This window comes from Hyperolius riggenbachi, chromosome 2 (assembly GCF_040937935.1).
Source record: "Hyperolius riggenbachi isolate aHypRig1 chromosome 2, aHypRig1.pri, whole genome shotgun sequence".
Taxonomy (NCBI): Eukaryota; Metazoa; Chordata; class Amphibia; order Anura; family Hyperoliidae; genus Hyperolius; species Hyperolius riggenbachi.
In genome coordinates this window covers 183,397,971-183,413,610 of record NC_090647.1, presented here as the reverse complement: position 1 = coordinate 183,413,610, position 15,640 = coordinate 183,397,971, and positions in this window count along the sequence as shown.

The following is a 15,640-nucleotide window of genomic DNA, read 5'->3' as shown; positions in this document are numbered from 1 at the left end:
CATCCGTTTAGGGGTATAATGAGTTCTATGAATTATTTGAAGCTGTGTATAATTTTGGATGGCATTTATCAAAACAAGAGGTACAAGCTCAAAATCTCTTGCTCCCGCACCTCCCTGCACTTCAGGGGAAATTTCCCATGGAATCTCTCTGATATAGTTTTTAAATTTTGTTGTTTTTGCATTTTGTGAAACTAAAATCATTTGTATAATTGCATGAAAGCTAGGTTTCTTTTTCAATCCTAAATATGTTTTAATGCAATCTACATAGTACAGTTGGAAAACAGCACATTAACATGGAATCTTGGCACTGACAACAGCAGAAAATCTTTTGTTTATGTTACTGTATGCAGTCAATTGAATGACGGCACAGTTACAGAACGAATCAGTATAAGATGTACCTGAAAACAGACTGAAGTATTGAAGTACTAAAATATTCCAGGATTCAGTGGAAAATTAGCATGATATAGATAGCATCAGAGACATGTATACATATGTATACATATATAGTATACTGCAAGAAAAAGATGTTATTTTCTCTGGAATGGTGCCATTTTCAGGTTTCTATGTATGAAAACATCATAAGCCTTCAGCATGGCTGTCCTTTCTACTGCGAGCAACAGTTACAACTATATATCAACACTTTGGTGCTGATCTCCACATTTATAAAGGGACGCGATCAGGCTTGACTTACAGGTTTAAGGGCCCATGGAAAAGGACACTTTGAGAGTGACAATCTTCTTAAAAAATAATGGAGAATAATAATGCCTTTTATTTTCAACAACTGTTTTTGTCTTGATACTTTTTAAATAACATTATGGCAGCATCATACCAACAGTTCTTGCCACACACCGGTGTTTGACCCCCCTGGCGCCGCCCATGGACCTAAATGTCATTAATATCTGCCTTTTGTTGGTATTATCTGTATATTCTTGGAAATTTCTTGGCAAAATTTGCAGTCCATTAGGATTTGCTTCAATGATAAATATGGTATAGGGCACATACAGCATATTTTCTGCAGTCACATGTGGACTCTAATCTTCATTACTCATGGGGCAGTCCTCTTCTTTATCGATGGGAAAGCCATGGTAACATACAATATATAGATACAGGAAGTGTTGAATGTGAATTCCACACAGTTAAACAGTCTACGCAGTAACATCACTGGGAGGGAGTGGCTATATACCAAAATACAGCAATATATAGATATAGGAAGTGTTTCTGATGCTGAAACTAGGAAAAAATACCATAAAATGGGGTACTCTGAATAATCTACTGCATTCTACTATATGTTGTTGCCGTGCCTCTTTAATAAATATATTAAGAGCTGTTTACTAAGACCACATTAAAGTTTCATCTACAGCAGCTCATAAAATACTCTAGTCTCTGAGAAATGGTTGAGCAAGATAAACTTCTTCCCTCTTGGAAATATGGTTCAGAAGCTTTATGACTGCTTATCTGAAATTTTCTGCTTAAACAGCCATTCAAAACAGATGTTAAGATGAATGAGAAATTAAATTCTCTTCATTCCTCTGGCCTGAGAATTCCAGTGAAGTGAATGAGTGTACTAAATTATATGGCAAGCTAACTGATTGTATGAATTTGTAATGGCAAGTTTTTAGCTCATCGTTTATGTGCATACAAATTGCAATTGTTGTATGTCATATTTTTCAAGGACGGATTCAAAATCTGTGCCCAGAAACATAAGCAGCTTTAAAAACAGCAGCATCCTGTATGCAAAACCAGAGAAAACTTTTCATCATCACTTCAAGAAATGTATTTGTTTGTATTCCCCATCCATGTGAAGACAGTGCAGACTTACAGAGCAAATAAATATTACATGCAGCAGAGAAAAAGTTTGCTTTGAAGCTAATAGCCCTGTTTTCTCAAGAAAAATACCCAGCACTCATTGCAGCATGATATATATATATATATATATATATATATGTGTGCCAAAGTTTTAGGCATGTGTAAAATAATGTGGTAAAATAACTATGGCACTTTGCAGGATTATAGTCACCTCACATAATTAACCAGTTATACCAAACTGGTGCTAATGATCATTATTTACAAATGTAAGTTGAAACAGTATTTTAGGAGTCTAAAAACTAGATAAGAAGCCAAATGAAGTGAAGCTGTGGATGGCAGTTTCATGTCACAGGTCATATACCATTGCAAGACTGAGCGCAAACATAGCTCTTTTTCCCCACTGAAATATATTTGAACAGTTTGAACAGCGTTAATCTCACATGAGTATTGCAATAAGCCAGTGATACTGTGGCGACATAGCTTTCTGCAAACAATGGAGCCAGGATGTATTAATGAACTATATTTTAAACAAACCTGCCGGTATATACAATATACGTACCTCATCACTTATACAAAATATAGTTATAAATGCTACATTTATATATAAAGGGTTAAAAATGCCTATGGGAGGGAGACACTGTTTTATTTTGTAGTTTTCTTTTCTTTTTAAAACTAATGCTTTTTAAAAAAATTGGAGTTTAAAGATAAACCTTTGCCTTCTTTTCTTTTTTACCAACAAAACTGTTTATTGAGAAGTCACAGATAAATGTTTGTACAACAGTCGGTGCATGAAAATATACAGATACAGTCTCAAAAAGGTTTAAAAAGGTACAAATAGAAAATAGAAAACCGTACCATAGTCAGAGCATTCAAAAACACAATCATAAATGCCAACAAATACTGTAAGAAATGGCACAAGCCATCCTGTACCACACGAGAAGGAAAAACAACATTTAAAAACTATCACTCCACCCCTATCACCTTTGCCTTCTTAGTTTCAACAGGAGTTTTGAAAACAAAATGCACAAATAGTACATAGAACTATAAACTATATAAAACTAATAGGGGTAGCCTTGTTATACAGACAAAAAAGACTGAAAATGTAAGCATAAATGCAACATAAATGCAACAAACAGAAAGATCATTTTGGGCATGGTGAATCGTGGTTTCTCAACAAAGAGAAAGAGTGGTACACTACTGAAGAAGATATGTGACTATCCAAGTGAGGGAGCTACCTATTAGTAGTTAAAAGTCTTGAGCAGATAAGATAGATTGAAGACTTAATCCTCCCTCACCTCGATCCATGGCTCCCAAATTTTTTCAAACTGATGACAGTGATGAGGGATCTTGTCTTGTGTAAGGCATTAAAGGAATACTATCGATTCACATATTTTTGTCAATTGACACAGGAATTGTTTGGGAAGTGCTGCTAAGTACTGGTGTATACATTTTAGTAGCAACTTCATTGTTTACTGTTAGCAAAATACTTTCAATCTTTACTGGCGCCAAAACTGACGGCTGACTGAGCCATGAGGAGAGGGGAAATTCCCCTCACACTTGATCAGTGTAGCTCTGTGTGTAGCTCTGTGTGTGACAGAGAAGAGAGCTCCCAACAGCTGCAGCTCCTGTGTCCTGTGTTTCTGACTGACTGTCTGAAGAGAGGAGGAAATGTAACTAATTGTCACAGCTTTTAATACTGTTTTTGCTTTCAGAGTTTGATATGTTTGATATTTGCTTTCTGTAGTCTCTACGCAACTTTGGCTGTGCATTGAAGCAGACACCCCTTCTGCAATTGATTTGTCCCAATATAGCTAAATCCTACCCTCAATAAATTACAGCTTTTGCCTCTGATATTTAACATGAAAAGTAGGAAAATGTTTACACAGCTACTTAGACATTATTTGCACACTGTTATTATTTGAAAACTTGGGTATCGATAGTATTCCTTTAAGTCTTTTGCAGTCCAGTCCATAATATAGTCTATCCTACCTTCCAGGACTGACAGGGTCTATGAGGCACAGGTTTTCAAATGGTGTTTGAGTTACATCTTTGCTTTCTTAAAGGACATCCAAGGTGAAAATAAACTGATGAGAAAAACAATTGTATCTGTTCTCCTTCTCCTAAAAATGACTTTTTTATTTTTTTATATTCAAATTTAGTTTTTAAGTTTTTACTGTTTCATTGTCTCAGCTCAATTACACCTTCATTGAAGTATGCCAGAGCTCAAATCTATGAATTATTGACCATTTTTATTTCTTTCCTGCTCGCAGAAGCCATTTAATGGCAGGAAAGTGTTTTATGGCTGTAATTACTTATCAGTGTGAGTTATGCTATAGTCTGACCCAGTCGTCCTGGTCCCAACCCAGACAGAAAATGTCACTTGCATACCTGATGTTTAACTCTTTCAGGCAGCAAAAGAAAAAAGGAACACAGCCTAGTTAGTTGTGTTCTTGGCACTGTACATACACATGTCTATCTCATCATATCACGTCACCTCGAATGTCCTTTAAACATAATGCTGATATTGTCTGCAATAAACTTTATCTAAGGCTGATATTCACACTATTCACACCCGATACCCCTGTGTCTGCGAGCCCCCTTATGCTCCGGACTGTTGTCTTTGGGTTCTTCCCCCTGCAGCATCCGCCGTTACAGCTGTTATTTGTTTTTGTTGTTTTTTGTGTCTTTTTAGTGCGCTGAGCTAGCGCACTGTTTGGACTCGGTTCTGCGTTTTCGCAGTCCCTTTTGGTCTAAGCTTAAGATTGAAGTTGACATTACAATAAGCCCTGCCGACTCTGAGCTGTTGATATAGACTTTTTCTGTCTGTTTGTGTCTGTATGCGTTTGCATGGTTTTGCGCTATATTATTTGCATATATGTTTTTCTGATATTTTATAATATGCATTCGTGTGCTGCCCTATGGCCTCCCCTTTCCCCCGTCCCCGCTGCGCCCTTTCACCTGTGATCACATCATCATCACGCTGTATGCCGGTTCCTTTGTCCGGCCTAGTGGCTGGGCTGTTTGCGGGGGCGGGGCTGAGCTGTGTGCCCGTTGCGGCGCTAGCGCGCATGCGTTCACGTGCGCGTCATTTGACGTGTACGTAATGACGCATGCGTTCACGCACGCGACTGATGACGCCGCTCTATAAGGGACCATGGGCAGTGCACGAGCTATAGCCACGCCTCCCTTCGAAAAAGCCGGTAGACCCGGCGAAACATGTCAGGGCTGCCGGCGTGGTGACAGCACCTTTCTGCCTTGCGGCCTGCCGCCCTTCCATTGCCTGCATCCATCCCCTGCTGGCCTGTGATACCTCTGGGGCTACACTGAGAACTGTCATTTTAGTCCCCTGTCTGCTTGGGACTTTGCACTGATCTTCACAGCCTGCCTTACCAGGACACTGGACTGGATTTCCTTGCTCGACGGAAGGTCACTCCCCCAGCCTTGAGCTTCAGTACATGGGGTTGAGGGACCTGGCAGCTTTCAGGAGCTAACTGGACTCCGCACTACTGTATCAGGACTGGGTATAGTATGGCTCATGATCTGTGCTATATACTTGAACTGTGCTTGCTGCAACTTGCATTTGATCCATCTATGCTTGCTACACTATCTCATTGAATTGCTTATCTGCTGATGCTACACCAGCCTCCTGGCTTTTTCTGGACCTACTGATCCATCATATTCCAGCTATCTCTGCCGGCTTGCTAATTGTGACAATCCCATTGTGTCCCTTATGGTATACCATGTTTGCCTAGGCTCAATACATATTTGCACGATATAAAAATTTTTTTTGGGGATCCCTGATCACATTAGGTGGTCTTAGGTAGCGGTGTGTTTGGATGTTTGGCTGGTGCTGAGTGAGGCCTCATGGCAGGTTACATCAGTGCTTTTTAATATGTCTAATTATAACATTAATAAATGTTGTACTTTTGCACTTTACTTTTGATTTTTGTGATATGTGACATATGCCCCCCAGACCCCCTTTTTCCTTTACTTTTACGTCCTGATATTCACACTAACAAGGAATTACGCCAGTATTACTCACAATACCATGGACTTATACTCAGTATTATCAACAGTAACATGAATCTGATATATACAATGCCTGTATTGTTGACATTAATATGGGGTTATGGCCAATACTGTTGGCAATAACCTGTATCTATTTCTGATTTTGATGTTTAAACATAATGTTGAAATTATCAGCAGTAGCCACCAGCACCTGATGTAGCTGCAATGGATATCGTTCATGTGATGAAGATTAGATGTGGTAAATCTCATTAGGGTCGATTCATAAAGCATTACCGCATGCGGTAATGCAGAAAACAGCTGACTTTACCAAGCACTTAGCAAAATGTCAATTCATAAAAGCAGTTACCACATGAAGCTGAAATTTCCGAGCAGTGCGGTAAATCACTGTCAGTAAATGTCAATTCATAAAGATTAGAGCAGGTGGTAATGGCAGGAAGAATACCGCCTGCTTTAAAGTTGTGATAAGAGAGTGATAAGCGCTCGGTACTGTGTGATGTTAATGGAGACTCAGCAGAAGCAGTGAGTTCTCCCCCCTCCAGGCAGCAGCAGAGAGATTGGAACAAACAAGGCTTCCCCTGAATACCCTAGGCTGTGTTTTTAACCTCTTGGATTCCTGTTTTTCAGATGTTCACCTCCAGCAAATACACATCACAAAGCCTGGCATGTGTAAAGTTTCTTGAAGTTCTTCTACGCTGTGGCAATTAAATAGATTGTTTAGCAAGACTAAAGGTGCATACACACGCACTTCGGCCGCCAACGATGGGTCCTTCAGACCCTCCCATCTGAAGGACCAGTCGTTGGTGGCCGTAGTGCGTGTGTATGCACCTTTATAGACAGATTCAGAGCAGATTCAGAGCAAGCAGAGGCAGTTTAACTAAACATGCACATCTAAGTTGGGATGCACATCGAGGTTTGGATGCCTCTTTTATTGTAATGCTGTCTTTGCACGGAGAAATGTAACAACTGGCAGCGACTCTTCTCATGTTACCTCCAGTTTACATCGGTAAATCCATGCATTTGTATCGCAGCTGTAAAGATTTTTATGAATTAGCTCACAAAGGTCTAAAATACCAAATGCGGTATTTTCCCAACCAGATTTTTGTACCGCACAGCCTTTTATGAATTGACCCCATTATCACCTAAAAGGTAATAGTGCCAAAAAGAGCACTGAAAAAAAAACCTTTGTGATTCTCTTCTGGAAATTAGGCCAAGTTCACAGTGGTGCAGTGAAACAACCACTTTGTAACGTGGCTTACCACACTGCAATGTGCCACCCATGCGACGTTCACAGTGTGGCAGGTACATTGCTGTACAATGGAGTGCGGCATGGTAAGGCATGCAGTACATTACCACAAAATGCACGCGTTTACGGTATCATTGAAGCATACTTGTCATTGACTTAATGCTTCGTGTATGCATCACAACGTGCAGGTAACGTGCGGTGCCGCTTTCCTGATCCATCACATTGCATTCCTGCTGTCAGAAGGAACACAACTATAACTGACAACTGGCTTTAAAGCTAATTTAACCCATGTTTTTTTAAAAAAAGGAGACGGAAGGCTTGGTCCTAATGAGCCATCCTTCTCCTCTCTCGGTGGCCCCGGTGCTGCGCTGGCTCCTCCGTTCTCGTCCCACACCGAGGGGACTTCTGAAGTATTCGGGAGCCGAGTCCTCCCGAAGACAGGTGGCGCACATGCAAACGCGTCATAGAGGGCGCGCGTGCATGCGCAGTGTACAGCGGCCCATCTTAGGGAGCACTCGGGCTCCCGAAGCATCTCCGAAGCCTCCCTTCGGCCGGGAGACAGCGGTATTTGACCGAAACGGTCAAATACCACTACGGGGGAGCCAGGACAGCAGTGGGCACCGGGAGAGGAGAGGAAGTGCTCCATGGGACCCAGAGCCTCCCTCTCCTTAGGTGAGTATCTGACTTTTTTTTAAAAACCCGGTTCCCATTAGCTTTAAAGAGGAACTTTAGCCTAAATAAACACACTGCCATTAAGTTATATTAGTTACGGTAATTAAAAAATATAGGGTATGTAATCTCTTACCCCCCTGTTTTAAAAGAACAGGCAAATGTTTGTGATTTCATGAGGGCAGCCATATTTTTGGTTGAAAGGAGGTGACAGGGAGCATGAGACACAGTTCCACCTTTCCTGTGTCCTGATCACCCCTCCCAGTTGCTAGGCAACAAGAACAACAACATCAGAAATCCCATCATGCTTTGCACAGCATCAGGGGAAAAATGCCTAGGCAGTTTTCTTTTTTAGGGCGCAGCTTAGCTTCTGTGCAGCTAAAAATGAGGCTTTGGTAAGAAAAACAAAGTTCTGATGCTGTGAAACCACCAAGCCTTTTCAGTGCTGCTGAGTAGATTTTTAGTCCGGAGGTTCACTTTAATGATGGTCTCCATTCCTGATTACCCCATTGCTAATAAATGTGGTGGCCATTATAAGTGACAAAGTAAAAATATTTGTTATACATTTGCAAAGACATTTTTTTTAAAGGAATGAAAATGTTTTTCTACATCTGAGACCCGCTTGCTCTGCACCCTGCTCTGAAGATGTGAAGCAAATAGCTGCAAGCAATATTGTGATTTTTTTCTAAATTTGAATTACAGATATTCTCAATATCTTTGATCATGAACATAGTTTTGTAGCTTTTCTCATTAATGCTTTATCTGTCTTCAAGGCTGTATTTAAACTTCTTGAGAACCTTGAAATTATTCTGCTAATCTTTTAAGTCCAGAAATCTGAATAGTTATATACAAGAGGTACATCAGTCAATATATTTTTATTAAATGCATTGATTAATAGAATTATCAAGCATTTAAAACAAATATTAAGATCTTTTGACTTCAAACACTGAGAACTCCTCATTTTACAAAACATTCATTTTAGGCAGCCACTTTTTGGAGTTGATTTTCTAAAGTGGGAACCCTGTTGTCAAGGATACCGATAAGAATTTGCTGTCATCCACTGGCAAAATGATGCTTGCTTGCATGAAATCAATGCATACATCTGAACAGCTTATTATGATCAAGCTCAGTAGTTGATTCTTGGCAGAAATGTTATTATGTGTGACCAATTAGCAACAAATCAGTAAAGCTCTTTCAATTAAGATCATCCTGCAAATCTTATTCTAAAATACGTGATAGAAACTATTTAGGTAATAGTGCCAGGGGATAGATCTGTAAGTAATACATTACATACCACTGTAAATATGTCAGGCATAGCTAAGAACAGATCAGCGGCTAATATGTATCAAGAAATGTGCAAAGAAAAGAGGAGCCAGAATGTAGCAACTGAGCAGAACGTAATGTCAAAATTCTAGTCTTCCTTAAAGGGGTTCTTCCGCGAATGAGGAAGAAAATAAAAAATGGTTTATGCATAAACTATTAAACATCCTTCTAAAATAGTGTAAAAAGTTTAATGGTTTCATCAATATAACATGTATTGTAAATAGTGACTTATGAAGGACTGGGAGGCTAATCCATTTGTTAGGGTTTTATTTTTTTTACTTTCTTTTACAACCATAACTGCTGCCTACATAGTTTTCAGTAGTATAACCCACTTCTAGCAGGCATCGCCGTTATAACACTTCTGGCTCCCGTCTGGCCCGCCCTATCCTGTTACGGCCTCTCAGATCTTGCTGCTGAGGACTGTATTGAGGCGGTGCAGGCGAGCATGTGCAAGCATGTACAAAATGTTAGGAGGACTACTAGGTATTTAAAAACAAGGATAGGAGAACACATATATAAAAAAGGGACATGAAAATCATAGCGTATCAGCACACTTTAAGACATTTTATGCATGTGATCCAGCACAAACGGGGAGCAGTAGCACTTGGAGGATGAATCTTTTACTCCGAGCACTCCCCCTTCAAGAAGCCCAGCAAAGATACAGCAGATGCTGCAGGATCAGGCGATTGCTGAGAAAGAGGTAGATCTGAGAATTAGCTGGGGTCTACATTTAATTCTAATCACTGCAGAACACAGGGAACCTGAAATTTTGTGGGATTACACCAATAGTGACGAGCACAAATTTTGCACAATCTTAATTTTCCACCGTGATTCACAATTACAATTACAATTGTACTGCAAAATTTTGGGAAAAATTGCAATACTTTTGTAAACGTGATCAGGATGATCAGGAACCGTATTTTGTGTAATTGTGTGTAATCTTGTGCCGACTTTGCAGTTAAAGTGGACCCAAATTAAAAATAGAAAATTTCAGAAATAAAATCTATTTTCTAAATTATAATAATAAATAGCAGCCTTTTTTCAGCTGCAGGATGACAAATATAAAATATTTTACATTTATTGGAGGAACCCCTCCCTTCCTTTCAAATTGCCGGGACAAAATCTGGGAAAATGGTTAAGTAGGTGTTGTCCGGTAATGGAGGAATTTCTGTTTGTGTAATTGTGTGTAATTTTGTGCCGACTTTGCAGTTAAAGTGGACCCAAATTAAAAATACAAGATTTCAGAAATAAAATCTATTTTCTATATTATAATAATAAATAGCAGCCTTTTTTCAGCTGCATGATGACAAATATAAAATATTTTACATTTATTGGAGGAACCCCTCCCTTCCTTTCAAATTGCCGGGACAAAATCCGGCAAACTGGTGAAGTAGGTGGTGTCCGGCAATGGAGGAATTTCTAATGGCTGCCCCCAGTATAATCCTAGTTATGAAAAGAGAGGAGTGAAAAGCATGCACTGAAATGCTCGTAGGCTTGAAGGAGTGTTTATTTATCTTTGTATGTGTCAGAGTGGTGCAACTAAATATTTTTAATTAAAAAAAAAATGTTTGGTTTGGGTCCGCTTTAATAGCATAGCCCCCATACATGCTATCATCACCAGAATTGCTATGTACGTTAATCATTTTTCAAAAAGACCTTGTCGTTTTTGAGAAAATCAATTTTCAAAATGCTAAGGAAAAATGTTTTTTAAATTAATTTTTCTGAGTTTAAAAAACAGCAAGAATTACTTTACTCATTGCCATTTGCCAACAGCAAAAATCAATGCTTAGTCTTATTCATTTTTCAGGTTTTCAGACATTTTCTTTTCTAACAAGACTCAGCAAGAGTAGCCTTTATCCCCTCTAATATGTGTACTGCTGATGGAGACCCTTGCCAAATCTATCCAGGTAAGTATTGGAAGGGAAGTGGGTAAACTGAAGGTTGGAACAGAAGCCCCAGTACCAGGGTAAATGTGTTAAAAACAGTTTAAAAGAGGAGGTAGTGGTGGAATTACCTCTCCAATCAGTAGAGACAAATTCTATTGATTTTTTGTCAACAATAAGTTTTATTCAAGTACTCCGCAGTACAATGCTTTTCGCAGGTTCAATCCCGCTTCATTAGGCAATAATTGGAATCAACTAATACAGATCTGTTAAAGAGCCAAGCACCTCTGTAATTGAAATCGGGGGGTTAGGGTTGGCAATCAAATTAACAAAATCGGCCTTTTTGACAATGATGTGATCCTCATAGTAACAGATCCAGTGCATATCTTGCCTCATATTGTGCATTGCTTGGATAATATCTCTCAGATATCTTATTATAAGGTAAATTCTAATAAATCCTTGATCCTTGGTGTTAATCTGACAAGTTACTCAAAGAAACATTTATCCTCTCTATATCCCTTCACTTGGGAAAAAAAATAGTGTTCAAAATCTTGGGGTCCAAATTTCCAAATCTACATTAGGATTGTACGACTATAATTTTTAGTATTAGACATGTTTATTGATCAAGTCAAAAATATAAACAAACACAGCTTCGATACAACATGTATCAAAATGCAGAGGTAAAAGCCAAAGATACAGAATACAATCACAGGCTAATATTGAGTTACAAAATATGAATATTATAATCATAGTATAAATGATAATGTCCATTCAACAAAGAAGTGAAAGACTTAGGTTAGATGCAGCCTTCTATGTTCAATCCAATTATCCCACAAACTATGAAACTTATCAATATTTTCAATGCTTAGATAGTAAAGCCTATCAGTTAACATAATATTATCTAGTCTATCTCCAACCAACCGAATATCCAGACCTGTAGATTTCCAACAATGGAAATGGACCAATGACCTGCCAGCAACATATAGTTATAAAATTTGGAAAATTGTTTAGGAATTGATGGATCATGAACATATAACAGGCATAATATTCCTGTAAGAGTGGGGCGAACACCCGAGACTTCAAAAAATAATTGTTGCCAATTATTCCAAAACCATTATGCAGTTGGGCAATCCCCAAAAATATGGGAATGAGTACCCAAAGCTCCACAACCTCTAAAACATAGGAACTATTAGGAAAAATTCGATGAAGGTGAGTGGGGGTGTAATACCATCTCATCATAAGCTTCACCGCCGTATCCTTTAATATTGAAGAGCGAGTGACAGAAGCCACGTTAGTCCAACATGAAATACATTGGGTATTATCTATATGTATCTGCAGGTCTTGCTCCCATGCTCTCATATAAGACAATGAACCAGCAGTGAATTTTGATAGCAACAATTGGTAAAGTAAGGATATAGTACCCGGCTGTCTAGTGCCCCTATCATACATAGATTCAAATGTAAGGGGGTCAGATAAGGAATAATGAGGGAACTGGGAACTTAGAAAATGCAGAATTTGGAGATATGGAAAATCTTCATCCCATGGAGCATCTCTACCAAACCGAAACTGTTGAAATGAAATGAACCTGCCCCCCTGCCAGAAAAGTAAGTTTAGGAGAAGGGGTTCTAACTAAGTCAAATTGAGAGAGCACCCGAGTCCAAAAGCGTAATAAGTGGGCAACTACTTTATTAAATTTGGAGATATTTTGAAGCATTTCAGGAGAATTTTTATGAATAAGATAGGGGAGCCTAAATGGCTGAACTGATTGAGCCTCAAATCCCCACCAGAGAGGATGAAAAGAGGTAAGACCCCAGTCTAAAATATGATTTAGGCGGGCAGCTAAGTGATAATGCCATAATGATGGAAGTCCAATTCCCCCCTGATAGCCATGCCTATATAAAACTGTGGCCCTTGCCCGAGGTGGTTTTTTGTCCCAAAGGAATTTATTAAAAGCTGATTGGATGGGTGCCAAAGTACATTTAGTTAGGGAAATGGGTAACATCCGAAAAGCATTCAAAAGTTTAGGCAGTAATATCATCTTGTCAGAATCCGCTCTGCTGGCCTTGATTCCCTGGACAGTTTTGTTTCCTATGCAGGTTGCATAGTTCAGTCCAGGGAAAAGAGGCCTTTTTGTCAGTTTGCAAGGCTGACTGATTTGCATCTACTTATCTTACAATCTGCTTGTCTGCTTCCTTTGAAGGTTTCCAGTATAAAGGTCACTTCCTCCCAGAATTCCTTGCTCGTCATAGTTCCTGTTTAGGGAGACTAACTTTAGAGCCTCAGCTTCTTTGTTGCTATATTCTAGTGTAGTTAATTCTTGGGGAGTGCACTTTGCACTCCTATTAGTTCAGTCAGGTTTGTTTATTATTTGTACTACCTATTCTGTCTTGTCTTGTCCGTGCGATTGTACTATCACCAGCGGTGGCTGATAGTGAATCATTCTGTCCTGTTCCTAGATCGCATTCGCCCTAGCGTTAGAGGCGGTGGATCTCCCTTGTCTGAATCTTGGAGTATAACCTTAGCTGTGGTTGCTACTGGTTACTCCTTCAGTCTGTCTTGTCTGGAACGAACGCTTGCTGTTGTCTGGTGTGAGGCAACTGATTAGCAAGCGTTACTCTCTTGTCTGTATCTTGGAGTATAACCTTAGCTGCGGTTGCTACTGGTTACTCCTTCAGTCTGTCTTGTCTGGAATGAAAGCTTGCTGTTGTCTGGTGTGAGACAACCGATTAGCAAGTGTTCCCACTATCTGTTTGTCTTTGTTCTCCGTGTTCATTTGTTAGTCAGGGTTGGTGGGTTTTGTCACTGTTGCGCTTAACGTGCGGTGACCGTAAAATTAACGCGCTTGTCACTGTTGCGCATAACGTGCGGTGACCGCATTTAACCAGTTCATTTGTTATTTTCCTTGGCGTTCAGATTGAAGTTATTTGATGTGTCTTCCTTACTCAGTTCATGCTCTGTCTTTGCTCAGTCTGGTGTTGCTGATAGCAATCGCCTCTCTTGCAATTAGCTTTCTTACTCTGGTCTGTTCTGATGTGATATGTCTACCGTCGCTGGGTGGCGACTAGATTGGTAGACATTCACCTAGTCTGTCTCTGTTCTTGCTTTCTTCTGAGTTGCTACTGTGTTGCCCAGTCTTGCTTAATCATGCAATTTCAATCTGACATCTGTGGCTGTACAGAGGACTTATTCCTCTGTACTCCACAGCTCCACCTGCTGGTTGGAATTCTCCTCTACAAATATATACTGGGTACTTTGCTTCTGTGATTGTGGGGATCTCCTTCTGCTTCAGCGCACGTGGTGTGCGCTGACTGGAAATCGCCCACAGATCATTACACATCTTACAGGCAATTACACGACCTAACCAAGAGGTTTTAAATGGGGCCCAAGTTTTAAGTATAGAAATAACTTGTTGAAATAGGGGGAATAATTGACTTCAAACAGCTGACTGAAAGATGGGGTTAGAAAAATACCTAAGTATTTAAATTTCTTTTTCTGCCAAATCAAATCAAAATTAGCTTCCAAAAGTTTAAATTGCATGGGAGGCAGATTCACAGGCATAGCAACAGATTTGGATGAGTTAATGGAGAGTCCAGAGAAGCTCGCAAACTGGGATAAAAACCTAAATAGTATGATTATAATTTAGCTCCGTTATTGCTCGATGTGAAAGCTGAATTGGACTCTCTGGCTAAGTGTGAGGTTTCATGTACTGAACAATTGATAAGGTTTTTCTGACACGGAGATTTACCATTATTGGATCAATCAATATTTTTGTTGACAAAGTAGTGCAGGTAAATCTTTGATATCCATTGAGGAAGTGGGTATCAAGATCCCTCTCAAATATGTGCTAGTAGGTGCTCTGTTGGGAGCAAAATTACTTAATTCATAACATAAATCATATTTAGCAACAATTAAGGCCTGGACATTTCTGAAGCAACATATTCAGTTTCATCCAAAAGATAGTATCCCAATACAAGTCACCCTTAAAACGGTAGCTAGCCTCATGGGGTATAGATTTTACTGCATGAAACAAGGCGGGTATAAATTCCCTAAATAATCTTTGGTCTAAAGGCAAATTGATGGATTTCAACATGATTAAAAGTAAATTTGGTCTTAGTGATAAGAAGCATTTTTCCTACATTAGGGTAATGCATTGGATACAAATGCTTAAATTCACTGTTCCCACACCTTGCAGTGATGCTATTGCTTTCTTGAATAGTGCAATTTTGTTGACAGGTGGTATATCTCTGTGGTACAGGGAGTTTGTTAGTCATAAAGTGAGTAAGCTCAATAAATATTTACATTCATGGTCATGTGACTTACAAATTAACATGGAAAAAAGTCAGCTTCTTAATATTCGCATTGTCTATTGCATTGGGAGTCCCTGCAATAAAAATACTTAAAAATGTTAACTAACGCCTCAAAAAATGGTGTCTTTTTACCCTTCCTCTTCCAAATTTTAATGGCGACAGTGTGTCCATATTGGCAGTGTTGCACATACTTTGGGGGTGTCCGCATCTAAAAGATATATGGCATGAAGTCCAAGGCTACATAGCCATTTTTATTAAACTCCCCCTTTCAACTATCACCTCTATTGACCCTGTTAAATATAGGATTGGATGAAAGTTATCTTTCATTTATTAGCTGCAACTAGGCATAGGATATGCTCTCTCTGGAAGAGTATTGAGGT